Below are 19,321 nucleotides of genomic sequence, written 5' to 3' on the forward strand. Positions count from 1 at the left end.
AAGAACTCATCCTAAATGTAACAGCTAGGACCCCCAAACATGGCATGCAGCTTCTTATCCTAACTTAAAGCAATATGAGGGCTTGGTTGTGCCAGAAAAATAGGATATGCCTGGAATTCGATTGTTTTCCATAAGATGGAAAGGGAGGGAGCTGATTGAAGGGATGCAATATTGCAGAGTGACTACTGGGGGCAGCCAAACCAGGAAGGGAATGGTCAGCTGAGGGTGGGGCTCATGATCTTGCGGCCCCAAATCCTTTAGCTCCATGGCTGGATCAGTGGGGGGGAAGAAGTTGCCCTACCCCCCACTGCCACATCCTCCCTGGAGTGCCACAGTAGCCAGGCTTACAGCCCCACCCCTCTTTGTAGGAGCCATACTCCACCCTCCCCCTGTCCTGCTTGGCCACCCAGTGTGGCCACGTCTGGCTGGCTTGCACAGCCCCCCCCCCTTTAGTGGCCCAGGGAGCCTCGGTGGGAGGCCTCCGTAGCCACCTGGTCATACCTGAACGATGCCAACTAAGTCGTCTAGTAATTTATATACAATTGATTACAAAGTTCTTATAGCAAGTTTGTAACACTGTTGGAATAGGTTGCTGGTTTATAAAGTCTGATAACTTCCAAAAGATTGAAAGGTCCTCAGTCCATAATACAAGATGCTCCTTTTAGTTGTAAATCCATTGTCCAGAGAAGAGGAAGAAAAGGGCAAAGTAGGGATGTCTCGAGTATTTTTTTTTAATAGCCTCTGCATGGAAATTTATTGTTCCAAACAAAGCCCACAGCCCAGGTACACAGAAAGTTACTGGCCCAAGAGAAAATCTGAGGTCAGATGTACTTAACAAGCCCTCCAGAGGAGCCAACAGACATGCAGAGTCCCAGCCAAGGACTGTGTGTGGTGGGCTGCCTCCATGCTCTCAGAAGGGCTGGGGCAGTGCCACCTGAGCCATGCTGCATCCCCGCAAGTGCAATCTAGAGTGCCCATGTCCAGTGAGATTTAAAGGGCTCCAGGCTCTAGCCATTTCCTCTACCACAGTAGTGGAAGCTGGGAGCCCCAGGCACTTGTGAGTCGCTGGGTCTGGGGCAGTTGCCCCTTTTGTAGCCTCCCCTCCCTGTGCACCTGGTTGGTGGGCCTGCAAGCCCCTACCATTGGCTCCTTGCTCTCTGAGGCATCCTCAGGAAGAGCTGTGTTGATGGGAAGCCCGTTGTGAGAGTGGAGTGTCCTCGATGGATCATCATTATGTATCCAGGGCTGGCAATAGACTTCATAGGGCTCTGAGCAAGGTCCAGAGATTCTACTCTGAGACCCTGGAAGTGCAGTGCGTTGGATAGAAGGGGTGTGGCTGGGGGCCAGCCTCCCCCACATAGCCCTCAGTGTTGCTCTGGTGGCAATTTAAAGGCCCCAAGGCTCTGGCTGCTGCTTCTATGGAAGCAGCAGTGATGGCAGCCCAGAGTACTGGGCCCCAGGGCAGCTATCCCTCTCACCCTCTCCATCGGAAGGCCTGCATATAGCTGTCTACTCCTCATGTAAATTTTATCTGGGGGATGTCACCCAGGAGTACAACATGTGTTTAAGATATATCTGCACAGCCAGTATTCATAATTTTAGATTCAAAGATGGTATATGCATATAAATAGGATAATCCTACTGAGCAAATCATAACTTTTGATACCTAACATGACATACTTTTGTACAAGATTTGTTCAATTTTATAACCACCACAAGATACAAATGATCATCTTTCTAATACAAAGCATCATAAATACAACTTTGTTCAGGGATGTGGATTTCTCATTCTCTTGAGTGACTAGTGTTGTTTAGAAATAACTTAGTCCACGTCTACACAGCCAGCGGTTATTTTGGCACAATGTCAAAATACTGTCAAGCTAGAGGACTTCTTACTCCAACTCCTATAACTCTCATTTTATGAGTATGGAAAGTCAGAGGAAGAGTGCTGTATTTTGGAAAAAAAGTGCTATGTAGGTAGCTTATTTCAAGTTTTGGTGCTATATAATTGATATAGCTCAATTTGCATAGTTTATTTCAAGTTAAACCCTGCAGTGTCAGCTAAGTACAAGGGAGAAACAGATAAGGAGGTAATGTTATACTTGAAAGAATCTCACAAGATCTTTTTAGAGGGATAAGGCAAAATGCCACATTTTATTGACAGCGTAACACTATTCTGTTATATGCATATTCACACATACCCACACACAAACCCCATCTTGCTTTGCTTAAAAGTTACCAGTCAGTTGCATACAATAACTCACTGGCAAGGTGAGTTAAATGCGAGGAGGAGAAACGGGATTCTTTTGATCCAGACCGATGCTCCGATGTTGAGGAGACAAGACCCAGAGATTTGTGCAAGATGCTCCGTGTTTTATAGGACTTTTCTCTCATTCAGGTCTATGCATTTTGCTTTGTCAGCTTTTAATCAGTCACCATCCACTCTGCTTAACATCTGTTTCTCTGGGAGTTATTCTTTACTCTGACATCAGCATGTTGGTGTCTCCCTCCCAGCATTATTTCAAGGCTGTCTTGTTTGTAATAGAGCGCTTACTTCTTACGCTCCAAGCCGTTTGCATGTTTTCCATCGGTCTGTTTTGTATTGGACCCAATTTATTGTACCTTGACGCCTCTTGAGTCTTCCAGACCCCTCCCCATTTTCACTGTCTGGACTCTCAAACTGTTGGGTCTACAAGTTCTCTCTCCAAACACTCATATTCCATTCACTTCCCCCTCCCCAAGAACTACATAATATTTCACATATGGGGAAAGGGATACTGTTGTTCATACAAAAGGTATCAATCTAATTCCTAATACAAAGCTTCTGTTAGCGCAAATTTTTAATTTATTCATTATATTTTCTTTATAACGCAATCTATATTCTACTTACTCCTAAGAGCAACAGTGTGATCATGCTGACTCACAAGGATCCTTCTGATCTCTTTCTGTCTTGACATCAGTTACAATCACAAGCAGTTTGCCTGCTGCATCTTTATTAAGGGCCTAAAAGACTGTTTTGCCCTGTTAACTAGAGAAGTGTGGCCAACAGAGTTATAATTGTTTAACATTTATTCTTACACTAGCCATTAAGCACATTACATAAAACATTATAAAATCCTGTGGTCTACAGTAACGTTGGAAGAGACCATTCAAGGTGAAGTAGGCATCTAACTCTTCTACAATCTGAGGACAAAGAGGAGTTAGTGGGTTATAGATCGTTGTAATGAGCCATAAGTCCAGCTTCTTTAAGTCTATGCTTTTCTGGTGTCTAGCAGATTTATGAATTTATATTCCTAAGTTAATCTTTTTGAAGGTCTTGTGAAGGTTTCCTTTGAGGGCAAAACAGAGATCAGATAAGAGTGATAATGTAAAAATATTCATCCCTCTGCCAGTGATATGGTGTTCTGCTTATATTTTTCTGTGTTTAATGCATAGAGTAGAGGACTAGGAGTCAGGTTGCTGAGGTTCTGTTCCCAACTCAGCAGTTGGCTTGCTTTAAGCAAGTAATTAAATCTGTTTGTTTTTTGCCTTGGCCTCCTCTGCTGTAAAGTGGGATGGGAATAATACTATCTCTGCCAAATACTTTGAAAGCTCTTGCTGAAAGGTGATCTATAAAAAGGAACTTTATCTAAAATCTATTTTTTAAACAACTTTTTAAAAAACCTGGAATTATTGAAAAATACATTTTAATAGGTTACCTTCCATTATCACATATGCCCTCACTTTAAAAAATCACCAGTTCTGGGATAAAAGCCAGTGGGAGGCTTGAACCTAAGACACAAATTTTCAGAAACTTATGAGTATTTGAAAAAGGACTTAAAATGGAAATTCAGCTTCATCTATAAATGTAGCATCAGGAGAGTTACTATGAACCTGTTTCTGCAAAGCACTGAGGATATGTCTGTAAAGCAGCATTATTTCAGAACAGGGGCGGCCCGTGGATGTAGGCAACCTCGGAAGTTGCCTAGGGCGCTGTGTTTAACGCGCTGCCCAATGATGATGTCCACTGGGGGCTATGGAGGCGGGGGCGCCGATCGCGCATTGTGTCTAGGGCACCAATTGCCGGCAGCTCTCCTCGAGCCGCTCCTGTTTCAGAATAACTAGTGGTATTTCGAAATAACATAGTGCACGTCTATAACGCAAGCCATTATTTCAAGATGGAGGATTTCTTTCTCCGACTCCTGTAACCCTCATTTCATGAGAGGTAAGGGAAATTGAAAGAAAAGTGTTCTTCCTTTGACTTCCTGCTGTGTAAACAGCGCCAAAAGCCAAATTAAGCTATTTCGACTTCAGCTATGCAATTGACATAGCTGAAGTTACATATCATAATTTGACTTTTGCCCTGCAACTAGATGTGTTCTTGACTCCTGTTGAATATTTGAAAATGGTGTTTGCTCTGTAGGCTCGCTTTTTTGTCTCTTTTGTCCATGCCACTCACTCTTATATTGGGAACAAAAGGGTTGGGTGGTTTATTTTTAAACCAGGCTATTCAGTCATTTTTTTAAGTGGGTCTGGCCCACGAAAGCTCATCATCTAATAAACCATCTTGTTAGTCTTTAAAGTGCTACATTGTCCTGCATTTTGCTTCAGCTACCCCAGACTAACACGGCTACATTTCTATCATTTTTTTTAATGATATCCTCAACTTTTGCAGGTGTGTGGGTAGGAAATTCAGTGTCAGAGATCTCCAGCTCCAACAAAACAATCTGTTGTTCTGTGCAGAAATTCTCTCCATTCAAGATTAAAATATTGGTTCATGCTGTGGGTCATATAGTTGGCCCATAAAATGCCAATAAGCAAACTATTGAGGGACCTTTTCCATCCTGAATAAAGAGAACACTAGTGTCATTGGCAAGTGCTTTGGACCTGCTTTTGGAAGACACAAGTGGCTATCTATGAACTGTCATGGAAAAGATGCAGGAATTTCTCTCTTGTAGTGATTGAAAGCTTCTTGGTTTTATTCTAGTGTACAGTTGAAACTTGCATAATCAGAAGGTAATGACATTTTCCTGGAAAGCTAGTTTTTAGTTTTGTAGTATTAATTTGAATAAAAACTTGCTTTGCAGAATCAGTGTTCATATCTTTGGAACAAATACTAATTGCAGAACACGTTACATACAAGAGGTGTGACTAACCTAGAACCAGCATGGTGAAAAGAACAGGTAGAAAGTAAGAGTGAGATTGTGGCAGAGCCTGGGTCTGTGCAGCTAGCTAAGCAAAGAGAACCTTCACTGGAATATTTTATTTAAATATACTAGGTTTTATGTTTTATTTTTTAATTTGGTGCAAATAAAACTTCAATTTCTGGCCCCATTTTCCTTACATAGCTGAACAGTCTTAATTATTATCTTGATGTTTAAACAGAACAACTCCTGTATCTCCAGGAATGAAAATGGTGACTTAGCATTATATGACCAGAACACACTGTATTTGATGGGCCTGAAATTAACCCCTTGTCCAAGAACTGTGATTGACTTTTCCTGTTTAAAATGGAAGTGACTGTTTCTGGGCCTTCTGGTTGTTGGGACAACTAAACATAAATCAATGTAGTGCTGCTGTCTTCCTAAATCTGTAGAGAGCCTGAAACAGTAGCTCTGAGGTATCAACTGCATAGTTCATCTGAGGAGGGAGTCTTATGCAGGATACTGTAAGATGGGTTGTGCCCAAGATCCTGCAGAATTCAGTATTTCTACGATTGTATTCACCATTTTGTTGCAAACTATTCAGCATTTGTTTTGTCTCCCTGACTTGCCAGGAGCTGCCTTTCTTGACTCTTGTTCATGGTCTGTGAATCCGTGCATTGGAACTGGATTCCTGCTAGTGGCGTAAGGAGCAGGTGAAATCCAAAGCAGTCCAGCTAAGAGCAGTGAAGCAACCAAGGGTGACTGAGATAAGTTGCTGAAGCCAGCTACAAGCTTTCGGTTTTCCTGGATCATATGAGGAGAATAAAATTTAGAGCTGGTCTATGTAGACAGCTGTGCAAAAAAAGTAAAAAATAATTGTTAATTTCATAACAGTGAGCATTTTCAAGTCTGATCCGTAGCTGTGTTCTTTCTATGGGTAGAGGGATGGGAATGAAAGGTGTTTCATATGGAGAGAGAATAAATTAACTTTGCAGAATTTTAAGGTTCTTACTGTTCAATGTGATCCTATTGTGGTGTTGAATATGAAGCACTTCTTATAACATAGGCTGGTTTTTTTTATACAGAGAAGTTATTTTCAAAGAGTAAAGAGCTAAGTTGACTTCATCAAGTGTGAATAACTTCCTTGCTCTGGATAATGTGGTGGACAGATAACTGTACAGGCTAACACCTACATGGAAATAATAAACTGTTGTCTGTACTGTGGTATTAAGTGGAAAAGCAAATATGAGAAATTTAGTTTACTACTCCATTTCACTAGTTTTAGACCAACATGACTCCTATTGGTATCATATAAACATGAAACTAATGTAATAGAATGGTGAATCAGGCCTGGAAGAGATAGAAATAAAGGATCTACGCATTTGAATATTTATCGGAGGGGTAGCCGTGTTAGTCTGAATCTGCAAAAACAATGAGAAGTCCTGTGGCACCTTATAAACTAACAGATATATTGGAACATATATCACAGCATAAGCTTTCGTGGGGAAATACCAGATGTATCTGACGAAGTAGGTCTTTGCCCATGAAAGCTTATGCTCCAATATATCTGTTAGTCTATAAAGTGCCACAAGACTTCTATTTGAATTTTTGTTACTCTCTTGCACTTTAAAAAAATTTTTTCAGGCTAATAATATTTAAATTCTTTAGTAAATATGCCGCATTGTGCTGAAATGTAGATTGAAATCTTATGTTTTGGGTAATTTCTTAGCTTTAAGGCATTTTCAATTATACAAAGAGAGAGAACATAAAATTTTGTGTTCATTTAGAAACACTTGTGCTAGTGGTCTGGTGCACGAGATCATTACTTTTGTGTATCTGTTGTAGGGATATAAAAGGTTAACTGGTAGGGGCTGGAGTAGCTCCCCACCTGCCCTGGTTAGCAAAAATTGTTTGCTTTCTCTTATTTACCACAGTTATAAATCCAGTTAGAATATAAATATTGTACTTCTGCATACAAGACACTGAATTATAACTGCGTAAGCAAGACATTGTCTCAATGAAACTTTGGTTTGGACTGGTGTTTAGTGCTTTTTCTGTAGCCTGTTCTAAAATGAGGTCAGTGAGTTGATGTAACCCCCTTGTTGAGAACCACTGGCTTAGACTTTATGAACTTTGACATCTTCTACTTCGTAACAGCGAATGTGTGTACTAAACAATACAAGCAGCTGTTAGTCTCAGGTTGCTCCTTAGTTCCCATCTCCCTCTGGCAGAGAAGGTTCTATAGTTCTCTTATGCAGCTCCTGTGAGTGATTTTATTTTCCCTACATAATTAGCAATGAGGAGAGAACTGATATTCAGGTCTCCCTTCTTTACATTAAATGTTTTTACCATACAAATTTGACAGAAGATTAATGACAATATTTGAAAAAAGTCCTAAGATAGCATCTGGCAATCTTGAATACTATGTCTAGCTTTGCTGTAGCAGTTGCTTCCTGTCTGCCTCCGCAGTTCTGTTTCAGTCTATAAAGCGCTACCAGACCATTTGTTGGTTTTAAGTCTATCCTGTATAGACTAACTCACTTACCCCCTGAAGTTTCAGAGAACAGACAGTCTTTCTGTGTTTTCTGCAGAGAGATTATTTTCATAGAATTGAAACAGTTTTCTAAGCTTGTTTGGACACTGGAAGTTACCATAAATTAATCCAAGGTGACAGAAGCATGTTGGCTTTCGAGATATATATTAAGGGGTGGATTGGTACAGATAGCTGCCAACATAGTGACTCCCAGGGTATGTCTAAATTACACCTCTCTGTCAACAGAGAGATGTAGATTAGGCATGTCGAAATTGCTAATGAAGCAGGGATTTAAATATCTTGCTCTTCATTAGCATAAACATGGCCACCGCTTTTTTCAAAACAGAGCTTTTTTGGAAAAAAAAACGGGAGTCTAGACACGGATCTTTCAAAAAATAAACTCTTTTTCGAAGATCCTGTAACCTCGGTACAGGAGGATAGTCAAGACCAAAGCAGTCTGTGAAGAACTGCAAAAAGATCTCCCCAAACTGAGTGATTGGGCAACAAAATGGCAAATGAAATTTAATGTGGATAAGTGTAAAGTAATGCACGTTGGAAAAAATAACCCCAACTATACATACAAAATGATGAGGGCTAATTTAGCTACAACTAATCAGGAAAGAGATCTTGGAGTTATCATGAATAGTTCTCTGAAAATGTCCACGCAGTGTGCAGCGGCAGTCAAAAAAGCAAATAGGATGCTAGGAATTATTAAAAAAGGGATAGAAAATAAGACGAAGAATATCTTACTGCCCTATATAAAACTATAGTACACCCACATCTTGAATACTGCATACAGATGTGGTCTCCTCACCTCAAAAAAGATATTTTGGTATTAGAAAAGGTTCAGAAAAGGGCGAATAAAATGATTAGGGGTTTGGAATGGGTCCCATATGAGGAGAGGCTAAAGAGGCTAAAGTTTAGAAAAGAAGAGTCTGAAGGGGGATATAATAGAGGTATATAAAATTATGAGTGGTGTGGAGAGGGTAAATAAAGAAAAGTTATTTACTTGTTCCCATAATATAAGAACTAGAGGACACCAAATGAAATTAATGGGTAGCAGGTTTAAAACTAATAAAAGAACGTTCTTCACACAGCGCACAGTCAACCTGTGGAACTCCTTGCCAGAGGAGACTGTGAAGGCTAGGACTGTAACAGAGTTTAAAAAAGAGCTAGATAAATTCATGGAGGTTAGGTCCATAAAAGTCTGTTAGCCCATGGGTAAGGAATGGTGCCTCTGGCCTCTGTTTGTCAAAGGCTGGAGAGGGATAGCAGGAGACAAATCGCTTGATCATTGTCTTCGGTTCACTCCCTCTGGGGCACCTGGCACTGGCCACTCTTGGCAGACAGGATACTGGGCTAGATGGAACTTTGCTCTGACCCAGAATGGCCATTCTTATGTTCTTGCTGAAAATGAAGTAGAATACTGCCACTCCACAAGCAGTTAGATAATTGGGATGACCCACTGAAACTATATGGGGAAAAAACAGTGAATTACTAATTCAGAGCATCTAGAATCATATAAATAACTTGGAACTCCTTTTAATAATGCAGTTTTAAGGTGTATCTGAAAGCCTGCAATTTTAAAAGTATATAAAGAGCTCACTTGCTGTCTATTTAGCTAGATGTTATTCTTATTTTTCTGTTATTTAAATGCTGCCAAAAATCTTTCTGATCCTTAGCCCTGTTAACACACTGAAGTTACCAGGAGACTTTCATTTTAGATGCTGACAACACTTAGTAATTATCTGTGATGGATCTCTTGAGTTATGCTGTATTGAAAATACATTTTTCATTTCTTAGATATTCGTACTTTTTCGAATGATAGTGCACAGGCATTCCACTCCCTGAGCACAGGCACTGGAAACATTTCCCTCAGTGTAGCTGTCAGTTCAGACCTCAGGCTCATCTTCCATCATCACTCCAACCCCCTCTGCCTTCTGCAGCCCCTCTACCCAGCTGCTCTGCTATCTTGCTGACAGGAGAACTAGAGAAGTTTGAAGCTTCTTGTACTTCTCATTAACACAGAGCTGCTTTACAACATTATCCTCATCTATAAGGCTTCTGTTGTCAGTTTCTTAATGCTTCACAAGCGATACAGTGACCTATTGTTGTCCTCCCATAACTCCTTTCTAAAGAATATTAAGAAGGCATCTCAATCTGCTCCACATTGACTGGACTCACAGGTTACCTGACTACCTAACTGAAGCATCAGTCAAAATTTCTCGAAAGCTTCATTATACTGTATTGTAATTCTTTTTTGGATCTAACTAGATTTCTGGTTTTAAAATGAAACTTCTTTTTATTCTTTTTTAGGTCATCTCAGTGCAAGAGCTGCTGGCACTGCTCTAAGCTGTGTTGCAGAGCAGCATTAGGGAGACAGACAGACAGAGCCCTTGCTGCCCAATGAAAGAGAGCTAGTTTGAGGATGCAGCCAAGTCTAAATGTGGCAATTGCAGGAGAGAGAGGTGCAACTGGGTAGCTCTTATAGTTAGCTACAGTCAGTAAGGCCAAGAATTTTTTTTCTTTAATATTTCTGATATAATTTCACTTAAAACTGGAAACCTCCATTGTAATGTCTTACAAATCAGCAATGATCAGCTTCACTTCATAAAAGAAGCACAACTAAAACTGAAAATCTCCCGATTGCTACAATGAACATTTAAAGGTTAAGATTACTTGTGTGAAGGAGATACGTAAAATAATGCATATGGCAATTGTTAACTTACTGAGCATATTAGCCATATCCTGTAATATAAAAGTGATGGAGCACTTGATGGAACTGAAAGAAAATTGTTTCCATTACAGTCCTATTTAATCATCCTGTGACATTCCACAATGGAAATAATTGAGGCAAATCAGATGTTTTCAAAGGAAAGTACATTTTATTTTAAGGGAAATCACTGTCGTTACATTATCAAGAGTTTACCAGAAACGTCACTTGAAAAGAAGAATGAATTAGGAATTGGTTTTCAAATACTGGGTGAAAAATTGATTATTTTCACTATTGTCATAAGTAACATTCATGGACAACTGCAAGAGTCAGGGTGCCAGACTATGTGGATAGAGTGGGTGCTCTGTCACTGGAACACTCTGATTCTTATGTTGTAAGGAATAGTTTTATGAAGTTATAGTTACTGGAACACAATCGGCTGCATAAGCTGTAGTCATTACATGAAATGGGTCCCTCTTTGAGCAAATACTTCCCTACTTGCCCATGTGTGTTTAGTGCAACGGTGGGCAACCAAGGCTAGTGAGTGGAGTGGACCACAAGATTGAAATCAGTCATGTGCACTAAGTAGGACTCCAATAATAAGATTAAATACATGAATGCATGGCATGCTGAATATTTCAAAACAAGTAGAAATGCTTTAATCATTCATACATTAATAGAACTCTCATCAACTTCAAATAATAAAACATTTACGCTTACTTCACAATATCAGATCCCTGTCTGGCCTCGTCTCTGCTTCCTCTCCCAAGCACATCCCGTTCCCGTTCCTCCCTCTCCCTTTCATAGCTTGAATGTGACAAATTAGCTGATTTGCAATGTTCAAACTTTGGGAGGGATGGTGAAGAATGGGAACGTGGCTCAAACCAGCTGATTCATGGAGCTCCAGAAGTGCTGGCAGTAGTGGGGGGGGGGGGGGGAACAGGAAGTAGCTAAATGTGGGCTCCCAGTGTGCAAGAGATGTAAGGGTAGGGAGCATGGAGGGGGTGCATGGGCCACACATGGAACCCCAGTGAGCCACAGTTTAGTGGCTTTTTAGAGCCATGATGATTGATTTAGCTTCTTTCTCTATTGTTCATAATATTTCTCTAGGTCACTTTTTCTCTTTCCAAGTGCTAACCATGTTATCACTTGCCATGGAAGCAGTGTGGGTGGCAACATTAAACTGTGCCCTAAATATATCCATATGACTACTCTGAATTATTTCCTGTTTGAGCTGGAGCATAGCTTTTGAAAAACATATTTTCATCAGACGAAAACAGCACTATATACCCACAGTCTTGTGTAAAACACTTATTTTCTTCTGTGACTGATCAAAGGATTGCACCTCATCATAATGAACACTGACCTGATCATACATTTGTTACTACCAGCCACTGGCAATTGCAACTCCTTATCTAGGGATGAAGCCACATGCCCAGTAAGACAGTTCTACCATAGTTTAGCAATGCAGGTTCCTTTTGGAGGACAGTCCAGCTCAATGTCCCAGAATTGATTGTGAAAACCCTGTATGGGGATTGCTACTAGCTATCTTAGAGGTGATCTGTGCCTTTTGTAGCCATGGTCTCTTCTAACAGCTGTATTCCCCTGGAACCATGAAACTGACCTCTGATAGGAAGAGGCTAGTGAGTATGAGAAAACTTTTGTAATAGTTGGATCTAGATGAAGGAACTCACTTTCACAAAGGAAAAGAAACAGTACTTTCAGAACTACAGGAGCCTCCCTATTTCCACTTAGCTTTACCTCAGAGTACCACATACACAGTACCTCCTCACCCTCTTTCCCTTGTACAATGAACCTTAGAACTTAATCAAACTTTTACTTCTCCTACAAGACGAGAGACAATTTTTGCTTTTCAGGTACCTGAAAGGTGCTCAGATACCACACTGTTGGAATTCATTTATGTAGCTAGACATTTTCCCAGAGTGTCAGAATGGCTTCCAACCATGTCATGGAACTGTGAATATGATCATCACATGCCAGCCGCAAGAAAAATGTCAGGAGCAAAACTGACCACTGTACATTGCTTTTATTGATCTAACTAAAGCCTTTGACTCAGTGAATTGCGATGCCCTGTAGACAGTACTTTCGAAGACTGGATGTCCTGATTAATACATCAGTGTCTTAAAGTTGATTCATGACAGCATGAAAGTTACTGTTCTGAGCAGCACTGACTCCCAGAGTGAACCTTTAAAAGTACAAACAGGTGTCAGACAGGGATGTATGTTCTCACCAAACTTGTTCGTAGTCTTTATTGCCATCATTTTCTACCTAATTGCGGGGTAGCTCCAGCTGGTGGTGTAATCCTCTACAGAATGGATGGAAAGCTGTTTAGGCTTAGCGGGCTGAAAGCTATAAGTAAGATTTCCACCACGTCTCTTGTGGAACTTCAGTATGCTGATGACATGCTGAAGATCTGAGAGAGATTTTCACACTATCCTGAATGTGTGTGCTAATGTTTACGCAAGTCTTGGTCTGACCCTCAACATCAAAAAGACCAAAATGCTCCATCAGCCCTCTCCAAATGAGGTACCATACGCCTATTAAAATCAGTGGAGAGGCACTGGAGAAGATTGATTATTTTTTCTACCTTCAAAGTTATCTTTCATCCAAAGCAGATATTGATGTAGAAATCCAACATTGTCCAAGCTGTTCCAGTGCAGCCTTTGCTCGTTTATGGAACAGGGTTTTTGAAGATCACAACGTACAAACAGACACCAAACATCTTGTCTATCAAGCCATCATTCTCCCAACACTATTGTATGGGCCTGAAACCTGGACAACCTACAGACATGACTTGAAAGTCCTTGAAGTATCACTAATGCTGTCTTCACAAGATCTTGACGATCAAATGGGAAGACAGGTACACTTAACATCAATGTTCTGGAAGAGGCAAAGACCACCAATATTGAGACAACGTTCATCCGTCAGTAACTTCTCTGGACTGTCAGACCCTCGCCTCCCAAAATAAGTCCTGTTTTCTCAGCTAAAAGAAGTATACCTAGGCATAGTGGGTACTTGAGTCACTACTCGACTACTCGCTTGCTGCCACTGGGGGGGCAGGAAGCAAAAGCCGGTGCTTGGGGGAGCTGGCTTAAAAGCCGCTTCTTCACCCCCCCAATCACCATCGCCACAGGGAGACAGAGCTGCAGCGGGGGTCCCGGCACGAGTCAGGACTGAGCAGTCCCATCTCACACTAGGTCCCCCACTGCATCTCTTCTCTTTAAATGTAGTAAGAGCCTGGTGGCTTTCACTGCATTTTAAAAGGCAGAGCTGCAGCAGTCCTGGAGCCCCAGTGTGAGCTGGGATTGCTCAATCCTAGCTCCTGCCACGTCTGGGAGCTTAATCCCCTTATGAACTAATTGAGTAGTTGATGGAAATTCCACTGACTACTCAATTAGCTTATTAACCACTACTTAGTATCTCTAATAAGGACATACTAAAGGATAACTTAAAGTGCGACATTGACACTTGGGAGACACTTACCCAGGATCGCTCAAAACGGAGAGAAGACCTACACAATGGTCTCCTGCATTTTGAACTTGCCCGCTGAGGAGGAGGAGAGGTGCAGGAGGAAGGGGAGACTGGTTTCTAACCATGGTCAGCAGCCTCCTACTGTACCTGGAAACATCTGTGCTCATTGTAATCGAAATTGTGGTTCAAGGATTGGCCTTATCAGCCACTTGAGGGTCTACAACTCCTATGGAAGATGATCATACTCGGCAATAAGTGATCGCCATTATCATCATACAAAAATAAAGTTGTACTGTGGTGAACCTCTGCATAAATTGTTTTTTCTCTTTTTTTGAATGTGGTATGCCAGATACAAATATGAAACATCTGCATAATAAGAAACTGAGTATTAACTGAGTAAAACAATTCAGAAATCTTTCTTAATAAAATGTGTGGCGTTGAAATGTGTTTTGTAGCTAACTCAATTATTTAGCTATTAGAAAGTGAAGGCTTGTGATTTCCTTTTACAAAGTAATATTTATAAACCTCAATTTGGTACTTATGTTTTAAATCAGATTTTTGTCTCTTGTATAAATAGGTATGTCATATTCAGATATGCAAGACCTAAATTAGTCTGTTACACATGACAAGCACAAAATTACTAGGGATGTTACAGAATATTTACATGTGCCTTTAAAATTTCAAACTTTCTTCTTTGTAGAGTAACAAATTCATCCTTTGTGTGTTCATCATATGCATCCAAAATATCAAGAGCCTACAAATATCTTTATATAGTTTATGATTTATTTTAAAAGCTAATCCTGTGAGTCAGACTGGTTATCTGTCTAGCAAGAAAAAGGATTCCATCATTGGCAATGACAACTGATCCAGGTACGGGTGGGTTATTACTCTCATAATAGTACTCTCTGAAACATTACTGTATTCTATTTTTATGCAGACATTTAAAAACATACTTATAAATCATTTTAATAGCTATCCTCTTCCTAGAAAGAAGCATAGATAAAATGAAGGAAAGCTTTTTACTTTAAGAATCAAAACACACTAATCACTAAAAGGAGGCTGTCAGGGTAAATTGTGGTCCAACTTCTAGGTTTTAATTTAAAAATAAGCATAACATATTGTGATTAACATTAAGTATTGTAATTCTTCTTACTGTAGTGAAATTAGTCTCTGATATGGATCTACACATCTAGATGTCTGTAAGTCACTAGGGCCTGATGAAATGCATCCTAGAATATTCAAGGAACTGATAAAGGAGGTATTTGAGCCTTTAGCTGTCATCTTTGAAAAATCATGGAAGACAGGAGAGATTCCAGCAGACTGCAAAAAGGGCAAATATAGTGCCCATCTATAAAAGGGAAATAAGAACAACCCAGGAAACTACAGACCAGTCAGTTTAACTTCTGTGTCAGGAAAGATAATGGAGCAAGTAATTAAGGAATTCATCTGCAAACACCTGGAAGATAATAAGGTGATAGTTAACAGTCAGCATGGATTTGTAAAGAACAAATAATCTCAAACCAAAATGGCTTTCTTTGATAGGATAACGAGTCTTGTGGATAAGGGAGAAGTGGTGGACGTGGTATAGCTAGACTTTAGTAAGGCATTTGATACGGTCTTCCATCATCTTATCAATGAACTAGGCAAATACAACTTAGATGGGGCTACTGTAAGATGGGTGCATAATTGGCATTTGTTCTCAGAGAGTAGTTATTAACAGTTCACAATCCTGCTGGAAAGACATAAGGGGGGTTCTGCAGGGCTCTGTTTTGGTACCGGTTCTGTTCAATATTTTAATCAACTATTTAGATAGTGGCATAGAAAATACACTTATTAGGTTTGCAGATGATACAAAGCTGGGAGGGGTTGCAACTACTTTGGACAATAGGGTCATAATTCAGAATGATCTGGAGAAATGCTCTAAGGTAAATACAGGCAGTCCCCGAGTTACGTGGATCCAACTTGGCGCGGCGGGACCAACCCGGCAGCACCCCAGCTGCTCTTGGAGACGCCTGGGGCAGAGCAGCTGGGGTGCTGCTGGGTTGGTCCCGCAGCGCCGCTCCTCGGCGCTACTGGACCAACCCGGCAGCACCCCAGCTGCTCTGCCCCAGGTGTCCCCAAGTCAGCTGCTGCTGAAACTGATTAGCGGCTGATTCCAGGAAGCCCGGGGCAAAGCAGCTCTGTCTCGGGCTTCCTGTAGTCAGCTGCTGGTCAGTTTCAGCAGCAGCTGAATTGGGGACACCTGGGGTACAATATGTACCAGTTCCGACTTGCATACAAATTCAACTTAAGAACAAACCTACAGTTCCTATCTTGTACGTAACCCGGGGACTGCCTGTAGCATGAAATTTAATAAGGACAAATGCAAAGTTCTCCACTTAGGAAAGAAAAATCAGTTTTACACATACAGAATGGGAAGTGACAGTCTAGGAAGGAGTACTGCAGGAAGGGATCTAGAGGGTCATAGTGGAATACAAGCTAAATATGAGTCAACAGTGTGATGCTGTTGCAAAAAAAGCAAATATGATTCTGGGATGCATTAACAGGAGTGTTGTAAGCAAGAGATATAAGAAGTAATTCTTCCGCTTTACTCTGTGCTGATTAGGCCTAAGTTGGAGTATTGTGTTGAGTTCTGGGCACCACATTTCAAGGAAGACGTGGAGAAACTGGAGAAGGTCCAGAGAAGAGCAACAAGAATGATTAAAGATCTAGAGAACAAGACCTACGATGGAAGAATGAAAGAATTTGGCTTGTTTAGTTTGGAAAGGAGAAGATTGAGAGGGGACACAAGAGCGGTTTTCAGGTATCTAAAAGGGTGTTACAAGGAGGAGGGAGAAAAATTGTTCTCCTTGGCCTCTGAGGATAGGACAAGAAGCAATGGGTTTAAACTGCAGCAAGGGAGGTTTAGGTTCAACATTAGGAAAAACTTTTTAATTGTCAGGGTGGTTAAACACTAGAATAAATGGCCTAGGGAGGCTGCGGAATCTCCATCTCTGGAGATAGATATTTAAGAGCAGGTTAGATAGACATCTATCAGGCATTGTCTAGATGGTACTGGGGTTTGCCATGAGGGCAGGGGATTGGACTCAATGACCTCTCAAGGTCCCTTCTAGTTCTAGTGTTCTATGATTCTAAGGTCCTGCTCTGTGTGTATCTCCCTCCCCCAAAGAAAATTGCAGCACAAGTATCAGAAAGCAACACTAACTAAAAAGGTACTGTATAACTGGAGTGAAACTCATAAACTAATATGATCTCAGTCTAGTGTTAGTTCTTATGTTGTGTCTTTAATTACATGTTTACTTATATCTTTCCTTGTTGTTCCATTTGTGGGAGACAGGAGAGGTATTCTTGTAGCTGACTTAGCCCAGCAAATTTTCAATGCTTAATATTTGAATACTGTGGCCCAGAATATAAGGCATTTTCTGTGTTTTATAAATAGTGAACTGATATTACATGAAGGGGAAAGGAGTCCAGGAGAACTGGCAGTATTTTAAAGAAGCCTTATGAAAGGCACAGGAAGAAACCATCCTGATTCGCAGCAAGAAAAGCAAATATGGTAGGTGACCAGACTGGTTTACCAGGGCCATCCATGGAGAACTTACACACAAAAAGGAAGCTTACAAGAAGTGGAAAGTTGGATTGAGGACTAGGGAGGAGTACACATATATTTCTCGAGAATGCAGGGGAGTTATCAGGAAGGCAAAAGTGTGATTTGAATTGCAGCTGGCAAGAGAGGTGAAGGGTAATAAGAAAAGTTTCTACAGGCATGTTAGCAATAAGAGGGTGATCGGAGATATGTGGGGTCCTTACTGGATGAGGGAGGTAAACTAGTGACAGATGATGTGGGAAAAAAGCTGAAGTACTCAATGCTTTCTTTGCCTCTGTCTTCACGGACAAGGTCAGCTTCCAGACAAATGCACTAGGCAACACAATATGGGAAGGAGGTAGACAGCCCTTGGTGGGGAAAGAACAGGTTAGGAACTATTTAGAAAAGCTAAACATACACAAATGCATGGGCCCTGATTTAATGCATCCGAGGGTGCTGAGGGAGTTGGTAAATGTCATTGCAGAGCCTTTGGCCATTATCTTTGAAAACTCATGGAGATCAGAGAGTTCCTGGATGATTGGAAAAAGGCAAATGTAGTGCCCATCTTTAAAAAAGGGAAGAAAGACAATCCATGGAACTACAGATTGGTCAGCCTTACCTCAGTCCCTGGAAAAATCATAGAGGGGATCCCCAAGGAATCCATTTTGAGACACCTGGAAAAGGGGAAAGTGATCATTAATAGTCAACATGAATTCACAAAGGGCAAGTCATGCCTGACCAATCTGATTAGCTTCTATGATGAGGTAACTGGCTCTGTGGATATGGGAAGTTCAGTGAATGTGTTATACCTTGACTTTAGCAAAGCGTTTGATATGGTCTCCCACAATATTCTTCCCAGCAAGTTAAGGGAGTATGGATTGGATAAATGGACTGTAAGATGGATAGAAAGCTGGCTAGACTGTCGGGCACAACGGGTAATGATAAACGGCTCGATGTCAGGTTGGCGGTTGGTTTCTAGTGGAGTACACCAAGGATCAGTTTGTGGACCGGTTTTGTTCAAGATCTTTATTAATGACCTGGATGGAGGGGATGGATTGTACCCTCAGCAAGTTTGCAGATGACATTAAGCTAGTAGGAGCGGTAAATATGCTGGAGGTCAGGGATAGGGTCCAGAGTGACTTGGACAGATTAGAGGATTGGGCCAAAAGAAATCTGATGGGGTTCAGCTAGGACAAATGCAGAATCTTGCACTTGGGACGGAAGAATCCCAAACATAGTTACAGGCTGGGGACCGAATGGCTAAGTAGCAGTTCATCAGAAAAGGACCTGAGGATTACAGTAGATGAGAAGCCGGATATGAGTCAACAGTGTGCCCTAATGGCATATTAGGTCGCATTAGGAGGAGCATTGCCAGCAGATCCAGAGAAGTGATTATTCCCCTTTAGTTGGCTCTGATGTGGCCACATCTGGAGTATTGTGTCCAGTTCTGGGCTTTCCACTATAGAAAGGATGTAGAGGCATTGGAGAGGGTCAAGCAGAGGGTGCCCAAAATGATTAGGGGGTGGAACGCATGACCTATGAGGAGAGACTGACGGATTTGGGTTTGTTTAGTCTGCAGAAGAGAAGAGTGAGGGGAGATTTGATAGCAGCCTTCAACTTCCTCAAGGGACGTTCAAAAGACGATGGAGAAAGGCTGTTCACAGTAGTGACGGATGGCAGAACAAGGAGCAATGGTCTCAAGTTACAGTGGGGAAGGTGTAGGTTGGGTATTAGGAAAAACTATTTCACTAGGAGGGTGGTGAAGCACTGGAATGGGTTACTTAGGGAGGTGGTGGAATCTCCATCCCTAGAAATGTTTAAGTCTCTGCTTGACAAGTCCTGACTGGGTTGATTTAGTTGGGATTGGTCCTGCC

At 41.2% G+C, this 19,321-nt stretch overlaps 1 protein-coding gene across 5 annotated transcripts in view; it reads left to right on the forward strand.

Annotated features, from left to right (window-relative positions):
* SLC2A13 (solute carrier family 2 member 13) overlaps positions 1-19,321 on the forward strand; it is a 350,803-nt gene that overhangs the window by 18,890 nt on the left and 312,592 nt on the right. Inside the window, exons 1-2 of one of the 5 annotated variants that reach the window (XM_075927401.1) lie at positions 14,396-14,731; positions 16,467-17,417. The exons of 3 other annotated variants lie outside the window; for them this stretch is intronic. The gene's annotated coding sequence lies outside the window, so the exon portion shown is untranslated. Of the gene's footprint in view, positions 1-14,395; positions 14,732-16,118; positions 17,418-19,321 lie in introns of those variants that run through there. One more of the 5 variants, XM_075927407.1, reaches the window with a different exon arrangement.

The sequence above is a fragment of the Pelodiscus sinensis genome, chromosome 1 (assembly GCF_049634645.1).
Source record: "Pelodiscus sinensis isolate JC-2024 chromosome 1, ASM4963464v1, whole genome shotgun sequence".
In the NCBI taxonomy this organism is placed as follows: domain Eukaryota; kingdom Metazoa; phylum Chordata; order Testudines; family Trionychidae; genus Pelodiscus; species Pelodiscus sinensis.